The following is a 25,032-nucleotide window of genomic DNA, read 5'->3' on the forward strand; positions in this document are numbered from 1 at the left end:
ATGTTCCGGCCTCCCACCCCGCCCATGCTCTGGCATTTCCTTAGGCGACCAATCAATTTCCTTTCTCAGAGACTTCTTGACGAGAATGGTGGGCAGCAGTCTGAACAATATGCTAACCTTGGTCCTTGGGTGCATCTTTTGTGGGTGGAAAAGTGAAGGTCGAGAGAGTGAGGAGGAGCGCATAGTCTGCTGAACCCAACCTTAGTCCCGAGGTCTCCTAAAGGTTTTTGTGTCATCTATATCTATATATTATATATAATGCAGCTTAAAAATTTGAAGGCCAAAGAAGCCTTCCACGTGTCAACGAAAGGATGACTCTACTTTCATTTTGAAAGCTTAGAGCCGGGTCGCACCCAGAGGTAGTAGGGATAAGGCACGGTCTTATTCGCTGATATAGCTGGGTCGTCGTGGTTCTCGAAGTCCTGCAAGCGTTGCACTAATCCCCTCATATTTGTGGGTCCTACACAAATGCACACATAGGGTTCCAATTTGAAGGGAGGTATCATACTTCTATTCTTTATTTTAAAGAGCTTACAGAAATGTTGAACTACGGATGCTTGCTTGCATGGAACAATCTAAAACCTCATGTTGAACACCTCTATGCATTCTTGTTCTACTTCATTCCTGGATGTGCACATTGCACATTGTAGTTTCGCGCAAAAAGAGACAGTCAAATGGTTTTGGAGTAGACTAGCACACATGTGCCTCATGTGGGGAACATGAGTTTGTGACGTGTGTGTGTGTGTGTGTGAGAGAGAGAGAGAGAGAGAGTGTGTGTGTGAGAGAGAGAGAGAGAGGGAGGTCTCGAATAGGGCTTGCCAAAAACAATTTTTTATAATCGAAGTAATTGGAGATACTTAAGGGCACTTTTTTTTTTTGGTTTTTAGGTCAAAATGTGAAGAGTTGTTTGTATTTACGCTAACTTGCAAAATTTTAATGGTTTTCTTTAAGGGAAGCTTGGAATCTAGCTAGGATTTTGCAATTTTAGCTCGTTTAAAATTACACTAAAGCCCAGATTTTTGCCAACAAAATGGAAGGGAGAGAGAGAGTCTCAAATAAGGCTTGCCAAAAATAAGTCCAAATTGAAGTAATTTTAAAATAAATAAGGGGCACATTAAAAGCTCTTTTGATTCTTGAAGAATTGTTGGTATTTATACTAAAACTTGCAAAATTGTGTTGGTTTTCTTCAAGGCAAGCTTGGAATCTATTTAGGATTTTGCAATCTTACCCGGTTAAAAATACACTAAATCCGAGTTTTTTGCAAGCATCAGTCTCAAATAGCCCCAAAATGAAAAGGCACATAAGAGAGAGAGAGAGAGAGGAGAGAGAGAGAGAGAGAGAGAGAGAGGAGGGGGGGGGGGGGGGGGGGAGGGGGGGGAGGTCTTGAATGTGCCTTGCAAAAAAAACTTAATCAAACTAATTTTAAAATTAATAAGGAGGACACTGTGTGTGTGTGTGTGTGTGAGAGAGAGAGAGAGAGAGAGGTCTTGAATATGCCTTGCCAAAAAGAATCTTAATCAAAGTAATTGAAGTAATTTTGAAATTAATAAGGGGTCCACTAAAAAATCTTATGGTTTTTAGGTCAAAACTTGAAGAATTGCTGGTGATTATACTAAAACTTGCAAAAGTTTACCGGTTTAGTGTTTTTTATCTTGAAGATTTCCTCCACATAAATGCTCTTGATTATCTCTCTTTCCCCCCTCTCAAGTCTTGAATTGAAGACTCGCCGATTAGGGCTCTCTTTCTCTCTCTCTCTCTCTCTCTCTCTCTCTCATGGAATTGTAATTGAAAGCATATAGTACAAATCATCTCAACGAAAATGTACATAGAGTTACAATTGTAAGGATATGCTCAATTGCATAGCCTTGATTTCAAGTTAAGGACACTTCTTGCATGTTCAATCACTTTTGTCCCTACTCACCACAACTGCCTACCAAACAAGATATACAACAAACCTCAAAGCGAAGACTCAATGCACAATGCCCTAAAATCAATAACTAAAGTCGTCCTAACCTACAAGGAAACCGAAAGAGAAAAGAATAAAAGACCTTTTTAGATCACTAGAGGCAATCCAAAGCTACATTAAAGATCTACCCAACAAGTATTGAACATGACACTTCATGAGAGAGAGAGAGAGAGAGAGAGATTTTAACATCATATAAATAATCTAGAGCTACTTGAACTCAAGACCTGTTATCTAAAGGGGAACTCTGATAAACCAATTAGAAAGGTTATTCCAATATCCTCTTCTTCTTTGTGTGTGTATGTGTGAGAGAGTGAGAGAGAAAGAGAGAGACTCTACTTTCCTTTTGAAAGCTTAGTTTACTTTTCTTTTCAAAGCCATTCAGGTTGTACTTTGCCTTTTGAAGGCCATAAAGAAACTTTTCTTTCTTAGCCTTTAGTAGCTTGCTAAAGGCTAAGAAAGAAAAGGCCTTAGTACACTATGGGTAAAGATGGTCCAAATTTCTTTGCTTGGCAAATACCCCCAAGGCCTTTGGAAAGTCTTGTGAATAGAAACACATCATAGTCTTTTAAATGCTATTTTTCAAATGTGCATTTACCTTTTGGTAGTGCACTATGGGTAAAGATGGTCCAAATTTCTTTGCTTGGCAAATATCCCCAAGGCCTTTGGAAAGTCTTCTGAATAGAAACACATCATAGTCTTTTAAATGCTATTTTTCAAATGTGCATTTACCTTTTGGGATGAACAAATGAAAGGTTCTAGATGGTTTTTTAAAACAATAAAAAAGTGATAAAATCATTAAGTGAAGGTTAATTAAAATTATATAAGGTGAAGCATTGTTAGGGAATGTCTCTATTATTAAGCGACCAAGTGTCCTCCTCGCAAAGAAGCAAACCAAAAACACTAGTAATTTTTTTGAAATTTGTAGGATTTTTGAACTAAGTTCCGAGATATTTCACCTGTTTTTTTCTCTTTACCATGGTTTACTCATATATATATAATATATGTGTGTGTGTGTGTGTGTGTGTGTGTGTGTGTGTGTGTGTCTTACTAAAACTATGGAGATGATGAAGCTTCCCTTTTAGCACTCTAAGAGATATAGAATATATATATATATATATTTATATATATATAATATATATATATATATATAGTATGTGTGTGTGTGTGTGTGTGTGTGTGTGTGTGTGTGTGTGTTACTAGAACTATGGAAGATGAAGCTTCCCTTTAGCACTCTAAGAGAATATAGAATGCAAGAGAAGTCAAGCCATGTGAGAAAGTGAAATGAAAGGTGAAAAAAAAAATATACATTTAAAATTTTTAAACCAAAATAAATTTAAGGTAAGTCTCAAACATCACTGAAAACATTGAAAGTATGTCTAACTCAACCCTCCTCAGGCTCCTTTTACTTCCTTTTCATTTTATTTTATTCCAAAATGTTGATATACAATGTGCACCTAAGTGGTTAGATAGACCCCAGGTTCATCAGACTTTAGTTCCTTCAAAATATCCAACATTAGCCCACGAAAGATGTTAAAAGGATTGAGACCATATCGTATTTTCAAAAAGTTGGACAGATCAGCCCTAGAAGATGAGAATAAGTCAAGCTCTTGTTGATATTGTATAGGGAGTATAGGAAGTTGGGCTGTCTATTGGGAAATCAAATTAAATCATCTTTTGAATCCTTGTCCAAGGTAGCCAAAATTTTGACCCAATCATTAAAAGATAGCATGTGTAAGATAGACATCTTTTTGTCTAAGACAAGAGCCGAGTCATAAATTAGTTGAGAAGCATCCAAGCTGCTAATACATCTGAGGACAAGAGATGTTGCCACAGAGAGGGGTTCAGAGGATAATCCAAACCTTGTGAGAGAGCAAGAGTTTGCAGTACACAAAAAAGTTAATTGAGGCTATGACTACTTATTGTAGTAAGTAATACAATATTTGGTCTTTCTTGCCAGAAAAGGTCAGGTTCTAGCTGCTAAGGCATTTTTTGAGTATGGTCTTTTATGTAAAACTTAATCTGCTCTAGAATCCTTGTATGATTCTCAGGGTTGTATTTTACTTTTATGCGGGCTGTCATTCTAAAGTGTTTGTGTCGTGAAAGGAAATACATAAACATAAAATTAGTCTTGTAGATTGGGCCTGCAATCCTTAAATCGGCAAAGTCAGAGACTATAATAGCCGTGAGCAGGAGACTAGAAACATAGTCTATGAAGGGCCACCTAGCACGAGTCAACCAATCAAGGGTTTATAGACTGTACGCCTAACTTAGAACTAAGTTCCAAAACTAGTTTCTAAAGCCAACGTCACGGTTTCCCCATAGATTGGAAAACCCTTATGTTTAGGACATGTGTGTAGCTGCATCTTTTTTTTCAGTGAAAGAGAAAAGATGGTTAAGTGGTAATGGTTTTTTCATAGATCATTCTACCGTAATGGACTTCTGATCGGTTTTTTTACTAAAGTTTGAGAACTTGGAAATTTTTTGAGAAAAACTTCTCATTTTTATTACACTTGATTGGGTTTTTAAAAACTAAATGACTTCAAAATGATGGTGGATTCAGACATTTGGATTAGAAGGGGTGATTGCCTTCTAATCAAAATGATATTCTTTAAAAACTCTAGTTTTTTTGTTAAAAAATGGGGGATAATGATTAACATTTTTTCTTAAAAACTATGGACTTAGCTTGGTAAGGTTTTTTTTTTTAAAGCTTGTAAGATGGACATGGATAACAAATGGTATGGTCCATTGATACCTGTAAAACACATCCAAGGCTAACTGAATTGTTGTCTTGTTTGGATGGATGTAGGTAAGGACTCTATCTTATCTTGGAAGGGTTTTTTTAGCTTTGGCAAGCTGTCCTGCACTGGTTTACACTTTCACTTAGTGCTTGGGAAGTTCTTCTGTTACTTTGTATAACTGGAATGATGCTTCATTCTTACAAACATTGTACAAAATAATTCTAAAACTGAATTGTTTTTGTACTTTATCATTTCATTTCTTCCAAAGCGAGCTATCTTTTGAATTTAAAAGTTCAATTATGTCATATTATTTATGGTAAAACAACTACACACACACACACACACACACACATGTCACTTTAGAGTATACCCATTGCTTATTGTACACCTTAAAAATTGTGGCTCACATTATAAACCTAACCCTGTCAAGAAATATATAAAAAACCCCTCGATATATGGCTTTACATTTTAGCCTTGTTAAGACCTAATCCTAGCCTAAAGTGATTGGAAACCCTTGTCAAGGTGAGCTAACCGACATACACTACTGGTTAATCTAGCCTACTTATCCATAAGCTTTGGCATTACCTTAGGGTCTAATCTAATATGGAAATCCACCCTAAAAATTCCAAAACACAAGCGTTCAGGTGAACTAGTCTGGTGGTTAGTCTAGGGGTTTTGTGAATGGTGGTTGTTGGGTTCGCATGCACTATTGATGTTGAGGTCATCCAATGGAAGTTGATGTTATCTTGCAGGCAGGGGTTGCTCTCGGGTGGATGCCCGACTGTTTGCACCCTATTGTATGGTGTTTGAGGATAATCTTCAAGGCATATTTTTGCATACAGGGCATAACGAATGCCCTACTTCGTCTGAAGTGAAAATGTGCATCCGGTTTTGCTCTTTGGGAGTCTGGGGTCTTTTAACTTTGGGACGGACCAGCATGTCTTTGGTTTTGTGTTCCTCCTCTGGGTATTGGGGCTTCAGGGCAATCATGCAACTGTGGGGGCAGGGTTCTTTGGGTTCGTGGAAACTTGCGGCACTTTTTCCCCGACTTATGCAGGTGCAAGGCTCACCTTAATAGTGGTATTTGGTGATCGGTTCATCCTACGGTTTGCTTCTCCTGTGGTTTCGTCTTAGGGCTCTACATAGCGGTCTTCATCTCTTGCTTTGATCTAGTTGCAACCCTGCAAAGCCATGTTGATGGCAATGGCAGGGCCATGTACATGGTGGCTCCTCTGAAGGGTCTGCATATGATGGGGGCTATGGGCCCCGTCCCTTCTCGACGCTATGCACGATACACTTGTTTCATTGGTGTATGGGTTGTGTTTCGGATTAACTATTTTGAAGGTTATGACTCCTTGTAAAACTCCAAATGATCGGACTTTTTTGATGTAATTGTTATGGTTGTCTTTTTGGATTCCATGGCTCGTTTAAGGAGCAAGCTTGTAAGTTTTTTTGGTTTTGTGTAGTTTGATATGCTTTTGGGACACCATGGATCTTTCTGAGCATAATTTTTTATGTAATTCTTTTTGTTATGCTAATATATATAGCACTGACAATATTTGTGAGTACTTGAAAAAAAAGAAAAAAAGAATTGAAATTTTGGTGTTTATTTTCTAACAGCTCAAAACCTCTACTCCCAAAGTAGAACTAAACTTTGCCCACAATGGAAGCACTAATTAGAGTATTGTTTGCTGAGCTTACCATACCCAAAGAATCAATTGACATCATCAAACTTCCCTTGCATGTTGTTTCATTTAGAAGTCTTATGCGACATGCATTGTTGTTGTAGATGAAGTGTCCACCACATTTACTACACCTGATGAAGTAGGATAACTTGACATGGAGCAAGCTTGCCGTGTTGCTTGCAAGTCCACAACAACAGGAGGCTCGAAGGTGCATCTCTAGCATAACAGAGTGTGATGTAACCTCACAAGAGGGTGGTGGACTAATGGTATGGACGACGATCCTCTCCTATTTTTGGCACATGGGAGAGGCCGCCCCTCCCACTTCCTCTTAGGGAGCACAAAGGGTGGTCATCCACCTGGTTCTTCCCTTGCATTGTTGAGGCAGGTTGGGTCAAGCTTTTGGAAGATGGGAGCATCCATCTCTTAGTGTGACAGCTATAGGTGCATGGTGGCACCCCCATTTTTCGTGTATGGACCGGGATGGTTGTTGATTTCGAAGTTGGCCGGTGGATTCATGGTGGTAGTGTTTCTGAGGTATTTGTTTGTATGGGGTGGATGGTGGTGTGTAGAGTTTTGGGGGGATTGGTGATAGGTTGAGAGTTTGGTTAGAGTTTGTTTGTTTCTCTAGAAGTTTGTCTCTCTGTTATTGTAATAATATTGCTTGCTGGTAGCTGGTAAAGTTTTTAGATGTCATATGCTTTGCTGGTGAAACTGACAGACCCCCCCCCTTGAGTGGCTTATATGGTTCTAATTTGATGCAAGTTGTATGGAATCTATGCATGTGCCAATATGTACTTTGTTATAGTTCCTTTGTATTCGGTTTACAAACTTCCATATAAAAAGCCTAGTCTATGGACTCATATGTGTGTCTCTAGCATGTGAAGCAGATAGAGGTAGGAAGAACGAACGAAGCACCTAGTAGAGCACATGGGAGCGGACGTGGGTTTTAGAGGGATTGAAAGGGAAATATTTTTATTTAATAGGTTCCAACAAAATCAAGCCATAAGTACATTACCTTTAAGATCTTCTATTTTAGTCACTTTTGAGCAAAAACTTTCAGCATAGTGAGGTTACTCTCCCTTTGGCATGATTTTGTCTCTAGTGTGTTTTGTGTGTGTTTTTTTTTTTTTTTTGAGAGAGAGAGAGAGAGAGAGATATTTGTTTTTAAGTGGATCTTATTATTATTCATAGTTTAACTTGTGCTAGATTACTTTTGGATAAGAGGACCTCCACACGATGAGTTTGGGAACTCATCTTCAAACTCACAAAACTTGGCCAAAAGGTACCCTTAAATGTAGAGAAACCTTCACACCATTCCTTTTCAAATACTCATTTGATTTGTATAACAAGTGGTAGAGGGTTGGTTATGCCAAAAATAAACTTATTACCTTTTAGTCCAGGTTAGCACGTTGAAACTATCTCAATACGCTCCTAGCTTTTCATATTTTGCAAAAGTTTCACAAAAGGAATAGGTTATCCTTGTTTTGAGGGATTCCCTCTAAAACTCACCATGGAAATGTAAAATTGTTTCCTTATTCCTTTCCAAAACTCACCTTGGGAAGGCCTTGTAACCAAACTTTCCATTTTCAGTTGTGCTTTTCACTCTCTTAACTCCACCAACTTCCTACGTGAAGTGTTGTTTCTCTCTAGTCTACCAAAATTCTTGGTGCTAATCTCTCCTTTGGTGCTAAGTCGTGGAAGGCTCCTAGAGGAAGGAACCCGTTAAAAACACTCTCCAAAAAAAAAAGAAAAAAAGAGATTCTAAAGTGGGTCCAATCAGCATAGGAAGAAAACAATTTAATAAAATAGTCATATGAGGTTCTTAAATTAGATACTCTTTACAAACTAAACTAAAATAAATAAATTAAAAGAGATAATAGTTACTTTCAAATGTATGCCTAACGCACTAAGGCTTATTTTGAAAAAGGCCTGCTTAGGGTTATGCTGCGGTGTCCCATGGCATGGGGAGGGGGGAGGGAAGAAGGAGAGGGGCAGCTCCTCCTATCCCTCCCGTAGGGCTCCCTTCTCTTTGGACGTGAGGGTGGCGATGTCATCCTCTCTCTGCAAGAGAAAGCATCAAACTCTACGTTCGACGTGAAGCAGGTGATGGGTATTGGGTTGACATCCCGCGGAGGGTCGGGTCCTCCTTGGTGCTGCGAGAACTTGCCAAGAGGAAATTGCGGGGCTCTCTGCTTGATCTCCTTACCATGTGGTGAGCCCTTTGCAGGAAGCAGGCTACTCCAAGGGCTACACACACATGGTGTGATTGGTTGACAATGTCTCCTATGGTAGTGATGGTGTGGTTCGTGGGTTTTTAGGTGGTTGTCGTTTGGTCTGAGTTGGCATACGGATGGCAGCAGCCCTTTGTCAACGTGGTCTGATTCTTGGCTATCGAGTGCATGGCGGAGATGGTGAGGCAAGGTGGCAGATTGCCTACCATGGTGGCATCCTCAATCTTCTCGATTTCATATGGTCCGCTTTGCTCCCTATAAAGCCGTCTTCCTGGTTACTTTGGTAAGGATGGCTCCTTTGTTGATGGAGAGCACAGGGTGGTCGTAATTCTTTTTGTTTTAATTCTATCTCTCCCCACACACACACACACTCACTCTCTCTCTCTCTCTCTCTCTCTCTCTCTCTTCCTTCTCACAGTATCACACAAAAAAAAGCAAATAAACTTATATAAATTAGGTTCTTTCTCTTGTTTCTATGAACAACGATATATATCTATGTACGAAAGAGACACGTTTGGTTTCTTTTAGACTTGGCATCTTCCTTCTCTTAGTTCAAAAAAAATAAACAATGGTTTAGATTGAGTTGGTTACATGGGAGAGTTCTAATTTAGTAGATGTAGCCTATGTTAAGTAGACCCCGTGATCTATCACTTGTTTTGTAACGTCCAAGTCATTAAGAGGTTTTGGTGTGAGGGTCAAAATATATAATAATAAAGTTTATATAAACTTGATGCTTTCTCTTGTTTCTATGAAATTTTACATGTTTGCTTTTACAAGAAGTGTAGTTAAAAAAAAACCAAATAAGCATTTGCATTAATTAGAGTGACAAAATGTTACATCTGTTCACCCAAGGAATGGGTAAATAGGGACTATACAGTGGGGTAGTACCCTTGATAAACAAGGAAGGGGTAACTGCCGATTCTTTTGTCGATTGATACCAAAAAATTTAAAAAAGGGCCAAATTTTTCTTTACAGGGTTTATAGCCAGTGGATCTCGTCTTGCAGCCTGTTTGACGAAGTTCACCGCTTCTTCATATTTGATCGCCAGCTCTGTCACTTCATTCCTCATTTCTTGCACCCAATTGTGGATGGTGTCCAAAGAGTTGTTGTCAGTCAGCATGCTCTGCAGGTTGCCGGTACTTCTTGTGTACAAGTCAAGGGAGTCTCTCAGGACGGCCATCCTTTGTCGGTAAATCCGTATTTGCTCGAGCTTTAAGTTGGCGTCCTGCACAGAGCACCCGACATACAAAGATTTCACACTGGGAGGTTTAAAGTTATGAACAAAGATGAAAGAGTTCCTAAGCTTCCAAATTATCCACAAGATTTCGGCCCTAAATCTATTCCAAAAGTCAGACAGCACACCCACTGAGTCTCCTATAAGCAGTTGTTTCCAATCCATTTGGTAACCCAGGGTGTTGGCTAGCGGGGCTAGAATGGGGCAGTTGAAGTGGCAGTTGAGAAATAGGTGGGGAATGTCTTCCACCGTCCGATTACACCGTTTACATATCCCATCTCCCTAGTTTGCTTTTTGACTTCTGGCCCCAGTCCACAAGGCTTTGTGGAGGATGAGCCACAGCAGGACGGCCTGTTTGGGTTGAATACTTCTGTTCCATATCGACTGGAACTTGAAGAGCCATTGCTTTCTGTCGAGATGCAGTCCCCACCTTCTGTTGAGGGTGACGTGGAGAGGGGGGACAGGCTCATAGATGAAATCTGGAGGGTTGTTAAGAGTACACCCTCCATTCCATCTAATGCACTTAGCTGATGGGGTGACATCGGCTTCAAAGATCCATTGGAAGCTTCTCGGGAACTGCTGAATTCTGGTTACCAGCAATTGGACTTCCCAGGGTTGGAGAAGGCTTGTCGATATAAGTTGCTCGTTGGTGAGCCAGGAGTGATTGGTGTTGCACCACAGATCCTCCCACACTCTAAAGCCTTTGAGGTGAATTCTCCTGGCTGTTCTGGCCTGTTGGATGGTGATTTTTGGGATAGGGTCCCTGGTCCACCAAATCGATTCCTCCTTTCTGATGCTCTGATCCTTTATGTGCTCCTGGCTAAAGCCCAACCTAGGCCTTCCTCTCTCCCAAGCTTTCCACAGAGATGTGAGGAGAGTAGACCCAATGGGGGTGATTTCTTGTGTTCCAAAGAACACTGTGATCCAAGGGAGGTGGCACCAGAGTTTTTGCCCTTTTATGTGGAACCTCTTGAGGTGTGTGAACAGAAGGCAGGCCCATTCGGCTTCTGGTTGTTCCAGAGCTCTGATTACAGTTTTGATACCTAATTTGTCAGCCCAAGCACATATGTTTCTGACTCCCAATCCACCCAAATTCTTGGGCAGTATGCAAATTTCCCACTTGACTTTTGCCCCCCCTTTTTTAAGGGGTCCCCTGCCCACATTAACAAGTAGTTTTGGTATTTATTTTCTCTTAGCTCAATTCAATGATGTTGTGAGTGAGAGCGATGGGTTTATATATGTAAATTAGGATCAAAGAGACAATTGTTAATGTTGAAGAATGTTACATTAGGAAGAGGATGGGGTTTAGGAGGGCCTCTTTATTTTGTCATGAAATTATGGACGTGATTAATATTTTGACAAATAGATACATGCCATGTGTGTATGAATGGTGGGTGGATAACTTTATGATTTTTGGCCTGCCATAACTCTTACACACGATGTCCGATTTGAAAGGAGATTATAGATAAGTAATCTATATGCCAAGCTCTTTCCGTAGATATGTTACACGATATAGTTTTTCCCGCTAGATTCTATTTTTTATTTTGGAAAAGAAATTGAATTCAAATAAACTAGTCATTTTTCTGTTTGAATTCAAAAGATTTTGTTTGATTGCTTTCTTGATACTAGAGGTTTGACTCCCTTAAACTACCAAATAAAAAGTTCCTTCTAGATTCCATTCTCTTCCTAATGAAGATGTAGTACATTGCATCATCTAATCGAGTAGTAATATCTATAAGCTTTCCATAGATATGTTACATGATATCGTTTTTCTTGCTAGATTTTAAATTTTATTTTGGAAAAAAAATTGAATTCAAATGAACTAGTCATTTTTTTAATTTGAATTCAAAAGCTTTCGTTTGATTGATTTCTTGATACTTGAGGTTTGACTCCTTTAAACTACCAAATAAAAAGGCCCTTCTAGATCCCATTTTCTTCCTAATGAACATGTGTTTGAGGACAGATCAAACGGGCGCCCAATTGTCCGACACATAGCTGGACATCACATTTGTACTTTATTAGTTTTCCAAGCTAGTGTAGTAATACTCCGTGTAAATCCTGATTACAGAGTAGGGGATCAATCCCCTGAGTTGTAATGCTGTAATGATATATGGAAAGGTCCGTGTGAGCCGACCACTGGCCATTTAGAATGGCTTAGATATAAAGCTCAATAACCTTAATGTGAAAGGAGTCTTATCTTGAGAAGAAGGGAGCTCAAAAAACGTACGCTCAAGCTACGAGCTGCTCCAATTTGTAATCGACGCAACTTATGAATGGGTAATCAGTTTTCAAATCCGAAAGTTGCATTATGTTCCTCTCTCTTTGCTCTTTAATTTAAGTGTAAGCATTGTCAGTTTTGTTGTGGTTCGCGACTATGCGTCTGTGAGCTATAATTGCAAATTTGAGTGTTTAAATATCTGCTTTTAGTCGTTTTGACCATAGGAGAGTGTTCTTAGACCATAGGACGACAATTTTGGATAGTTTTGTTGCAATTTTCACGACCTTTTTCATGATGGATCGTGATTTTGGTACTTTGTTGGATTGTGACCGGACTTGCTAGGATAGTGCCCCTAGGTATCCTAGACCTCCTTCTAAAGTTTCATTGCATTTCGAGTCCGTTCGAGTGTCGAAATGGCGTGATGACATAGAGCTGTGAGAAAAGACATAGGCAGATTTCCCTGATTATTGAGTGTTGGTTTGCTTGTTGAGCTAGTGTGTTTGCTTGTTCAGGTTCACTTCGTGAGATTGACGATCTCATAGAGTCTCCGTGCCCCATCCGAGTCACTTTCCCTGAGTATTGACATTATGTTAGTGCCAGAAAGCTATGCTGCAAACGTCCGTTGCGGCGACCCGCTAACATTGGCGCCATTGCCGGGGATATGACCTTAGATGGTGAGTGACCTACTGCGTGTTTAGAGCGTTCTTTTTCTAAGATTTGTCTCTCCATTTCGTTTACATATTATCAGTGAAGCAGCTAGACAGGGGGTTTAGTGCTTGATAGAGTCTAGAAGTCGAGGACTTGCTAGATCTATTCTTGAGAAGTAAAGAGGGTTGTGAGTGAGATAGCCAAAAGCATTTCATTCTTCGATTTTCTGTATGCTTTCAGAGTGTTGTACCGTTTTCCGTTACGACTTTATTTTGTACCGTTATGTTTTTGTTGCATGTTATATTTCAATGCTTAGGACTAGGGTAAGTAGAAACTACCACCATCAAATTTAGGCTAAAAGATTGAGGGTAAAAAGGGTGAAAACCATATTTTGGCCAAAATGACCATAACTCTGAAATTCTAAAAATTTGATGGTAGAGACCTCAAAAGTGATCCAAATTCAAAAATTTGTGGATCAAGGGCATCAGCAGACTCTCTAGAAGCAATCTAAGAAGTTTGGCAAGAATCTGTGGAGGAACATGGATCGCGATCCATGTACCCCAAAAAACCATTTTTGGTGAAAAGTGGTGAGCATCAGTGGGAAACTGCTCTGATCAAGTTTGCTTGAAAGAAAAACTCAAAAATCACTTTAGAATTGGTTGTTAGGGCAAAAATAATTGTCACAACAGACTGTAAAAGTCAGTTTTGGTTGGGCAAAACTGATTCAAATTCAAAAAGATTTGTGGAGCAGGCTACAAACATCATAAGCTATCAGCACACCAAAAATTCAGATCCAAAAGTGATGGAACATGGATCGTGATCCATGTACCTCTGAGAAATTTTTGGACAGAAACTTTTCCAGCTTGTGAACAAAAGTCCCCAAAGAAATTTTGTCTAAAAAGTTCAAAAAGTGGGTGAAAAGAGCCAAAAACATTGCAAAGAGGAAGACCCTAAAACAGACCCAAGGATTGACTTTTGCCTGACCTAAACAAGTCCAAATCGTACAAAAACCATATAGCAGGAATCAGGAGACCAAGAATAAGTTGTGTGCCAAGTTTTAGTGCAATCTGACACATGGGTACATGGATCGCGATCCATTTCCTTTGTCACAGTTTGATACCAAACTTGCACCATAGCTAGAGGACATCACTAGGAGTCTAGTGGTCTTTTCAAAAGTGAATTTGGATATCAAAAACCTGTCTAAAAGCCCAGAACTACAAGGTACTCTGAGAAAGTGCCAGAACTGACCTAGCTTTCAATCTAGAGGTCCATTTTTAAAAAATTTGATACCCTAGGATCTCCTAATCATGCTGAATCTAATGGTACCAAAAAAAGTTAATTTGGGCTCCAAACATGGATCGAGATCCATGTACCCATAGTGACAGCTTGAGTTGAAACTTTCCAGATCAGTAGTGCATACACAAGAAAACATATCCCCAAGTCTAGTTTGGGAAAAAATTGAGCAAATTTGGGCCAAAAGGGAGCAAAACAGGTGACAGACTGAAAACCGCAGTGCAGATCTAGTATTGGCCATTTGACCTATCAAACCAAGTCCAAATCCAAAGAGATTTGAGATTTAGCTTGTGGACATAGAGTACAAAAAGCTGCCAAGAGATCAATTCCATATGTGGTTGAACATGGATCGCGACCTCAACCTCACAATTTGCTGAAAATTGGTATATAGCTTGCATATGACCTTGTCTACACACAGTAAAACTTTGAAAAAATTTGGACAAAAAAATCTGACGGGGAACATGGATCGCGATCCATGTACCTCTCAGCATAGTGGGGGTATCTGACTTAGTGATCTTGTAGACATACTTAAGGATATCCCAAATCTCAAGTTTGAGCTAAAAATACCTTCAGGAGGCCAAGATACAAGCCAAAGTTCCCGTGTTCTAGTCTTGAGACTGTTCTGAGTGCTGTTTCAAGTGTAGTTCACCAAAATTGCTCTAACTTTTGATAGGCAACTCCAAATTGAGTCAGGTATAGCTAGGAAGAAAGCTGGCAGGCAAGAGCTGAATTTTTTTAGGTTTCCTAATTCCAAACTTTCAGGGTACCCAAAAATAGTTTTCAAAGACCAAAAGAGTCACAAATTCCAGACTTCTGAGAGACCTCATCAAGGGAAAAAGGGGATAGGTTGCACTAAGCCAAAAAGGGATTGTCAAGGACTATCTTGAGACTTTTGAGTGAGCGTTAACCATGACAAATCATCCACCACCAGGGTTCTCTACTCTACTCGGAGACATGAAAAATGCAAAAAACGCTGCAATGCCTTCAACAGAGGGATTGAGAGAATACATAGAGGAGGGGCATCCTCTGATTAACAAACCGAACGTGAGATTCATCAAAGCCAATGAATCCATGAGAGTGCTTACATATTACACTTATGAGGGCTTGTATAGATTCACAAACGGGGATTTATATATCTTCTACAAGTGTGTAGAGCCCTATGCTAGAGAGTTGACCACCCATAAGAACCTCTATGCATTCACATATACAGATGCCCACGGAGTGCAAGTTTTGATGGTAGATAAGTATGGACGTGAGTACAAACTTGTTGATCCCATTGACCTCGAGAGGTATATATACAAGGGTACTCTAATCTCTACTTACTTTCAACCAAAAACGATGCCAGAGTACACATCAGAGAGGATTCCACCAGGATTCTCTCCAAGACGAGAGGATAGGGCGAGAGATGTCTTTCCAAGAGACCACGAACTGGTTAAATTGGTGACGGGACCACAACAATTAAGACCATATCAAGTGGCTCAATGTGTCAAGACAAAATACAATGGGTTAGGGGATCCATATGCTCATGTCTCACTCTTCAAACAAGTGTTGAGAGCTGAACGAATTGCGGATTTTCATACTCAATATGAGGGATTTGGGTTAACATTGGAAGGAAACAGCCTTGACTTGGTTCCAACCACTAAATAGAGATGATTTTCCAAACATAGCACAACTCTTACAAGAGTTTGTAGAGGAATCCTCAAAAAGGGGAATCAAATATAACACAGTGTCCCAAATCTATGCTTTCAAACAAAAAGCGAACGAAAGAGTGAAGGAAGCTTTGCTTCGCTTCAAACAATACATTGATAGATGTCATGTGAGAGAGTAACCGCAAGATGAGAGATTATCAGTTCTCTTCATAGAGGTCTTGAGGAATGAAACTCTCAAAAAAGACCTACATCTAAAAGGATGTACAACATTTGAGCAAGTCACTAGAGAAGCTCTATATCTAGTTGACAATTGCAACACCTACAGAGAGGTGACTAAAGATACAGACAACACGACTAGTAGCATTTCGTCTCCGAAGAGTGAATCAATCACAAAGCAAGATGTTCAAACTCTTTGGGAACCAATCATTGAACAAGTGGTTGAGGGGGTGATTAGAAGAATAAACCAAGGCTACATACAGAACCTGAATGTACGACAATCTCAATTGAGGAGATGTAATAATTGTGGAGGGGATCATCCCACTCCATGGTGTAGCACTCATCCAAAGCCACAATGTGTGCTAGGGCAACAAGCACCACTTCTGAATGATGGGAGAGTGATAGTTAACTACACTCAGCCAACGTATGTGCCACAACCCATGAGAAATCGGTACTCTATGGATGCGAATACACTCATGTTCATAGCCAATCATCATGAGTATGGGTCAAAGAACATTCTTACCAAGCAAGAACAACCATTGACTGGATCACCAGCTGTAAAAAAGAAGGTCCATGCTATGAGTGTGGAGGTGATCATTGGGCACGAAGATGTCCAAACAAGGGTCCACAAATTGAATTATTTGTATTCTGTGAACGTTGTGGTATATACCATCTACGCCAACACTGTGCTAAGAATCCAGACTACAAAGGGAAAGCAACAATGAATATTGTAGGTGTGATGCCTTCTTCAAGCAGATTCGAGGTAGAACCCACCATTCCTTTAAACATGATGACTCAAGCTCAAGCTCAAGAAGCTGCCAAAAACAAACCAGCTGAAAAAGCCACATTGCCTATTCAAACAGAATTTGAGAACAAATCGGTGAGAACCTTCGGAAGAAGATCATGGAAAGGTAGACGAGACAAAATGAAATTGAAGAGGCTGAAGGAGAAAGCGGCTTTGGAAACTGAACTGAATCAAACAAGAGAGCAGCTTAGACAAGAGCAAGAAAGGAACAAAAACGCAAAGGGACCTAAAGAGTCAAAGACTAACTCGGGAGGTTCAGTCTTGGTCGACAAAGTGTTTGAACCTTTGGATCCAATCTTGAAAGCTTATGAAGCTAGGCTAAAACCCAACCAAACCCAAGAGGATAGATGGCTAACGTACCCTCATCCAGGGTATGAAAAAGAGAGGTTGAAAATGTGCAAGAAGCTCATCCAGAAGGCCCAAGCTCTTATGGAACCACATGTTCCAGATGCTCCAAAAACGGAGGTGCTAATCCGCAATAAAGTCCAAGAATTGGAGAGCCAGGGTATTGTAAACAGAGACCAGGAAGAGCCGAGAGTTGAGGCACCTTTAGATACAAGAGAAGTAGCCAATACCACAGATGGGGTGGGTTCACAAGTAGTAATGCCACTTCCGGAGGTAGAAGAACCGTGACCATAATCCTTGTGGGAATCAATCAGAAACCAAAAAGATGGTAGTGCCACTTTATAGTCAGCACCTATCCGTGAGATAAACATGGATCATTAATTTTTCTCGGGGGATATAAGATCTCTATATGGGGATGTTGGGTCTGTCACATCTGAAGAGAGTAAACCACGCTCCCTAAAGACGTTGCCATCTTTCATAGGAGAACTTGAAACAAAATTGGAGGTTAAATGGTACCTTCTCAGTGGAAAGCCACACCAAAAGAGATGGATACCAAGAGCTTGCATGAATTGATGTCTTCTCCTATACAATGCACACTTTATCTCTCAGAGCTACTAAAAATTAGACCACATCTATGGGGCCAAATGGGCAAACACCTGGAAAACATGGGATGGAAAATCCCTTCACATGACCAACTTGCATATGAAAACATGGATGACACCTTGCCTAAGAAACCATAGACAAAGCCAGTACCAATAAATAAGGTGGGTGACTACTGTGAAGGAGAAGAAGGAAACACCACCTTACCACTTGAGTACAAAGGAGTAAAGACGGTTGCTATATTAGATAGTGGGGCAGGAATTGCCATTGCAACCAAAGAGATATGGAAAAAATGGGGAAAGCTTTCTTTTAGGAAAACTTGAATGAAACTACAATTAGTGGATGGATAAACAGAGAAACCGATTAAAATATTAGAACAAATCATTGTATCCTCGTGTGGCATCGAGTATGAGCACACCTTTGCCATAAATGAATTTTGACAAGAGCAGCAACTCTAATATCATATTGGGCAGACCATTCATGCATCAGCTCAAAATGGTACAAGACTGGGGCTATGACTATATCTAATTGAGACACAAAGAGGTCACAACAAAAATCACTGTCAAAGATCATAGTTATAGAGATGTAGTGCGAACCCTAGGGGAAGACTTAAACTCCACAACTGAGTTGGAAAACAAAGCGCATGTTTGGATGTACGGAGCTCCTGAGAGTGGAAGTCTTAGAAAGCAAGATTGCATCCTAGAGCGTTCAGTAGAAGATGAGACATATGCACTAGAGCCATTTTTAGAGGAGTTATTTGAACCCTTTGGATGGGATCAAATACTGGCAACTCTTGATGTCTGCATAAACGAGGTAACATACACCAAATTTTGTGATCAAGATGGGTATGATATAACTCCCTTGTTTACGATAAAGGTGTTGAAGGAAGCATGTTAACTTGTCATGCTTTTTGGTGTCCCGGACAATGCTAGTAAGAGGTGCTTGTTAGAATCTATTCAAAACCAAAGAGCAAGTGAAGTTTGAAATTTTAATAACCATAAGATATATTATTTTTTCCCTACCATATGGGGTGTGGCCTCTGTTTTCAGTTACGACGACGACGTGGGGTGTGGCCTATGTTCTGTGTGTGTGTGTGTGTGTGTGTGTGTGTGTGTGTGTGTGTGTGTGTGTGTGTGTGCGGCGCAGACTCCCTCTCTGTCTCACTCTCAGACCAGTTTACAGTTTTCCCTGTTCCTATTCCCTCCCTCCCTCCCTCCCTCTCTCTCTCTCTCTCTCTCTCTCTCTCTCTCTCTCTCTCTCTCTCTCTCTCTCTCTCTGCGGCGCAACTCCCTCTCTGTCTCACTCTCAGACAAGTTTACAATTTGCCTTGTTCCTACTCCCTTCCTCCCTCTCCCCCTCTCTCTCTCTCTCTCTCTCTCTCTCTCGCATTACTTCTTGCCAACAGACAACATTATTGCCACTAGAAATGGAGGCGGAAGGGAGCCATTATAGAAGGGAGCCATTACAGGAAATGAATCACAACTACCAGCATCCAGCTCTTTCTATTATCAGGAAATATGAGAGAGAAAGAAAGCGTAAACAGCAGGAGCACCGACAGATGACAACTAAACAAGGACATCATGCCGTCGGAGAAAAGGAAAATCTCCTTTGAGATTGTGAAAGCTTTCAAGAGCAGGACTAAAGGTCTCAATAAATAAGCAAAGTGTGAAATCTGGAATCTTGTTGCTCAACATCCGCTTGTTCGGGCAATCCGTGATCAGTCTTTAGAGGAGGAGGCTGCTGTGCAGAGTGCAATTGTCTCCAATGTCCGCAACACACTAGCTATCGTCAAGCAGCCAGCTTCTAACGAGGAGCTATTTTTGAAGAATGCAACATTGCAGATGATGATAAATTCAAAGGAAAACATGCCTATTGCCAAATTCTCCAGGGTCCTAAATGTCGACCGTCGTCGTAGCTAGTTCAAAGCAAAATCATGGCAGGTGAAGTCTGGTGTCAATGCTCGACTGTTTTCCTTGGCTAGATGTCACAAGCAACACCGTCATAGCCCTATCACAAATGAAATTAAGGAATTGGTCTACACATTTTTGACAGAGGAGACTCGTGTTTCACCCAACAAGAAGGATGTTTGTCAAAAGAGAGTGGGAAGGAAAAGCTACATAAAACACCCTGTGCACCTCCTGGATGAGTCTCAGGTGATCAATGACATACTTGCGCCATAACTTATGCATTCTAGCATGCTAGTAATCTACCTAGCATATAGAGCATGCTAGTTATCACAATATGTTATGCTATGTATGCCACCTAGCATGTGTGCTAGTTAGCATAGTCTCACTCCTAGTATGTTGGGTATGCTGTTTAGCATGATAAGTATGCTTTCTAGCACAATATGTAAGCTACTATAACACCCTTTATGCTAGTTAGCATACCTATTATGCTACCTAGCATGCTCAGAATGTTCTTTGACACAATGAGTATGCTAGCTACCTTTCGTAGTATGCTAGCTAGCATAATGGGTAAGCTGGTTTATGGTATATGCTAGTTAGCATTCCTGTATGGTGTTCAACATAAATCTTCTGCTAGTTAGCATGCCTAGTGATCTTGAGGACTACGATGGTTAGCACAATATGTATGCTACTTTAACACCTTTTATGCTAGTGTGCTGGCTATGCTATTCAACATAACAAGTGTGCTGGTTAACACAATATGTATGCTAGTTAGCATACCTTCTATTCTTCTTAGCACACTTTGTGTGGTTAACCATGACTCATATGTTAAACTACACACTGATTTTGCTTATTAGCACAGCTAGTATGCTAGTTAGCATACTCAGCTGTGCTAACTAGCAATATATCATGTTAGTAAGCATACTCAGCTAGCTAACTAGCATGTTGAGTATGATAGTTAGCACAAATAAGAATGCTAAGTAGTATAACGGGTAAGCTGGTTTATGCTAGTATGCTAGTTAGCATATTCACCTATGCTAACTAGCATACTCAGCATGCTAGTTAGCATACTCAGCATGCTAGTTAGCATACTCAGCATGCTAACTAGCATGCTCATGAGTATGCTAGTTAGCACAGCTGAGAATGCTAAGTAGCATAACGGGTAAGCTGATTTATGCTAGTTAGCATTTGTAGTGTGCTGGCTATGCTGTTCAACATAGTAAGTGTGCTGGTTAACACAATATGTATGCTAGTTAGCATACCTTCTATTATTCTTAGCACACATTCATGTGGCTAACAATGACTCATATGCTAAATTAGACACTGATTATGCTTGTTAGCACAGCTAGTATGCTAGTTAGCATATTCAGCTATGCTAACTAGAATACTCAACATGCTAACTAGCATGCTGATGAGTATGCTAGTTAGCACAGCTAGTATGCTAACTAGTATGCTGATGAGTATTCTAGTTAGCATAGCTAATATGCTAGCTAGCACAGCTAGTATGCTAGTTAGCATACTCATCATGCTAACTAGCATGCTAATGAGTATACTCAGCATGCTGATGAGTATGCCTCGTATGCTAAACTACACACTGATTGTGCTTGTTAGCACAACCAATATTCTAGTTAGCATACTCAGCATGCTAACTAGCATGCTGATGAGTATGCTAGCTAGCACAGCTAGTATGCTAACTAGTATGCTGATGAGTATGCTAGTTAGCACAGCTAGTATGCTAACTCAGCATGCTAGTTAGCATACTTAGCATGCTAACTAGCATGCTGATGAGTATACTGAGCGTGCTGATGAGTATGCCTTGTATGCTAAACTACACACTGATTGTGCTTGTTAGCACAGCTAGTATGCTAGCTAGCATACTCAGCATGCTAACTAGCATGCTAATGAGTATACTAACTAGTATGATGATGAGTATGCTAGTTAGCACAGTTAGTATGCTAAAATCAGCATGCTAGTTAGCATACTCAGCATTAATTAGCATGCTGATGAGTATGCCTCGTATGCTACACTACACACTAATTGTGCTTGTTAGCACAACTAGTATTCTAGTTAGCATACTCAACATGCTAGTTAGCATACTCATCATGCTAACTAGCATGCTTAGTATACTGTTATACCCAGTTACATGCATGTTAGGACCATACAATGTGTTGTTTAACACACCAATTTGTTTCTATGGTGGATGTATTAAGTAGCAATGCGTATAACCTTGTTTGGATTATTTCTCCTAGTAAACATATTGATCAAATATGGATATTGCAGGTGAGCTCTTTCAAAGATTCAAACAAAAAAATCCAGATTGCAAGATTGGCATGAGGATGTTTGAGATGTTAAATCCATTCTTTTGCAGGAGGCTGAAGGATAGGTACACATGCTGTTGCGAATACCATGTGCAGATGACCTTTTTGAAAAACGCGCTGAACCACATGCGCTTTCGTGCTTTTGGGCTGCATGATACATGTTGCAACTGTATATGAAATATCTGTGCTATAGGCAAGAACATTAGCAGCCGCTTTCTGGCTTCACATCACACGTTCAAAGGTGTCACACAGATGTGGGAGTTCGTTCTCTCTCCAAAGCCAGCAAATGCAGTTTTCCATAGAAGGGAATGCCTGATGGGAGACTGTAAGATATGTGGAGTAAAGAAGTTAGAATTATGTTGCTTAGAAAAAGCAAAGCCAAGTAAGAGTATTAATGTGAAAGTATTTGCGTATGTAGAAGCAAAAGACAGGCATGGAAACAGTAAGAAAAGAAAAGATCTTTTGCATAAAGAAATGCAGTGCTGGGAGTTTCTTCGACTGTTGCAGACCAAGTTGAAGCTCTTCATCACTCATAACTATGTGGCATGATGGCAAGGACAACAATTTAAGGATTGTATACTTCGCTTTCTGGATGATGTCATTGTCAGTTGTTGACTTTGCTGAAAATTATGCCTTCAAGGAGCAAAATGAGATTCAATCAATGCATTGGCACTCTAATCAAGTAAATATTTTTGTACACATAACATACTACCGCAAGGCGGGGAAGGTAGTCAAAACAATCCACTTCTTCATATCAAATAATAGGGTGCATGACACACTGTTTGTGCAACATTGCTTCATGCTACACCGTGACTGGTTGCAACAAGAGGGTGTCACTTGTAAACAACATTGGGTGTGGTCAGATGGTGCGGCCTTGCAATTCAAGGGAGCCAGGCCTTTCTATTTTGTTGCAAGATATGGTGGACTCACAGGGATTGGGATGAGCTAGTTCTTCTTTGGATCAGGACATGGCAAGCATGATGGTGCAGGAGCAGTTGTGAAAAGAACCTTGACCCATTAACAACTAAAACCTAATGGAGCTATATTGTAGTGTGCAGCAGATGTGGTTGCTTATTGTGCCAGGCCAACCTATCGTAGGGAGCACCTGCATCATATCCTTCAAAAGAAAGGGAATGTGCTCGTGTGTTCTGGGAGGTTAAAGAGGGAGATGTTAACAGGGAAGTTACGTGGAATTGTGCCACTGTGGAAAAAAATCGCTCTTTGCATGCTATTAGTGGTCACAACCCGCAAGATCCAACTACCCTTGCAACAAGAAAGTTGGCATGCTTTTGTGATGCATGCATGAACGGAAGGTGGAATCGCTGCATCATTAAAGCTCACGTGGAGGCTTGGGATTATCAGATTGTGCAGCCATTACTTGAGCAAACAGATGAAGTTTCGAGAGAGGAAGTCCTTGGCTATGATGACTTCACATAAGAAGGTCATCATGATGTGTTGAGTAGCGCTCTATGTTTTGGAGACACATTTGCTGTAAATTCAGATGCTTTAACCAACGCCGAAGATGTGGATTTCTATCTGGTCAAGTGTGTTGCAGAAAAGGAGAAGGTGGAGAAGGGGACATTGACGAATGGAGCAATGTAATTGACAGAGGCTCATATGTTGTGCAAGGACTGTATTACAAGCAATTGGATGCATACACCTTCAAGCTAGACCACAAGCAGCCTATTGTCCACCCACTTTCACATCTGGTGTGATGTATCAAAATACCCATGGAGCACGTCCCAAGGAGAAGGCAAGTGTACACAATCACTCTAGAAAGCTATGAAGCAATCTGTAATAGCATGCCCGTCAGCTTTTAAGTTGTATCCACTGGATTTTCTATATACCACTTTGCTGTAAGAGTATGCAATTTTATTATAAAGTTGGTTTTGTGTCAGCATGCTCAGCATGCTAACTATCAAACTGTTTACATTAATTGCCAGCATCAAATTATTTACATAGGGTTCAATTTTACAATGACAGTCACTGCCCCCAAAACCCTTTAGGCCTCATCGGAGGGCGCTTGTAGTGACCGGGCTGTCCTTCTCGCTGTTTGTCTTCTTCCTGCTGCCTCTTTTCTTTTCTCTCTGCTTCCTCCTTTCTCTTTGCTTCCTCCTTTCTCTCTGCTTCCTCGTCTGCTTCTAGGTTGGCACCATGTTGCTCCCTTTCTATTCTTTCCCTCTCCAGCTTTTGTTTCTCTCTTTCTGCTTCTAGGTCAGCTTCCCGCTGTTTGCAATGAATTTCTTCCAGTCTTTTAGCCTCTATATCCATCTTTTGAATGTCAAGCAAACGTTTGACGACTGCATCAGAAAACTCATCTGAGCCTGTCTCAAACACATTATCAGCAACATATGCTTCCCGATCATCCGTTTGCAGCCAAAGCAAAAGCCAGGACTTCAAAGTTCTATAAGGAACTTTTCCCTCTGCTCAGCACTTTGGTGCTCTAGACTGGGAGTAACAAGCCAAGTTTGTGGTGGGTTCTGAAACACTTTGTAGAAGCTATTATCGATTATAAGTGTGTTTTGGGCGTTGTACCCCAGAGTGTGTTTCCAGAACAAGGATATGTCTTTCATAAACACAGGTTTTCTCTGGATCTGCCAGGATTGCTTTGTACAGTGCGCTTGAGCAAAAAACCCAGTAATCTTTGACGCCTGCTCTTTAAAAAAAGTACGGCAAATACTCATGAGTTTACTATGGAGGCTTGTGCTCCATATAAACACATTAAAGAACTGCACGCACCAGTCCAAAAAAAAAAGGATGTCCTTGCGACAGAACACCTGCTTATCAAGTACATCGTATTTCAACATTTCATCTGCATATGCCGGGGGCTTTTCACCAAAGCGAGGCTCTACCATTGCCACCGATAGACCGTTCAGGTCCAACACCAGAGCCCTTTTTTAATCACATAAACGCTTAGTCACCCTTATTGGGCCTGGTAGAGGATACCATTCAGCAAAAATAACCGGCCCACTTGGGTGCACATAATTTAGGCGCTCAATAAAACTACGGGCAAGCTGTGAATATCGTTCAAGGCGTTTTTCAATCTCCATTTAACTGCCTCGCTTTTTGGACTCGCCATCTCCATAATTTCTTCCATTGCATGGTCGCAGTTGCATCAGGCATGACGATTAATGCCTGTTTCTCTTCCTCTGCAGGGAAACCGCGAAATGAACAAGTTATAA

Source organism: Adiantum capillus-veneris, chromosome 1 (assembly GCF_014529385.1).
Source record: "Adiantum capillus-veneris isolate H3 chromosome 1, ASM1452938v2, whole genome shotgun sequence".
NCBI classification, from domain to species: domain Eukaryota; kingdom Viridiplantae; phylum Streptophyta; class Polypodiopsida; order Polypodiales; family Pteridaceae; genus Adiantum; species Adiantum capillus-veneris.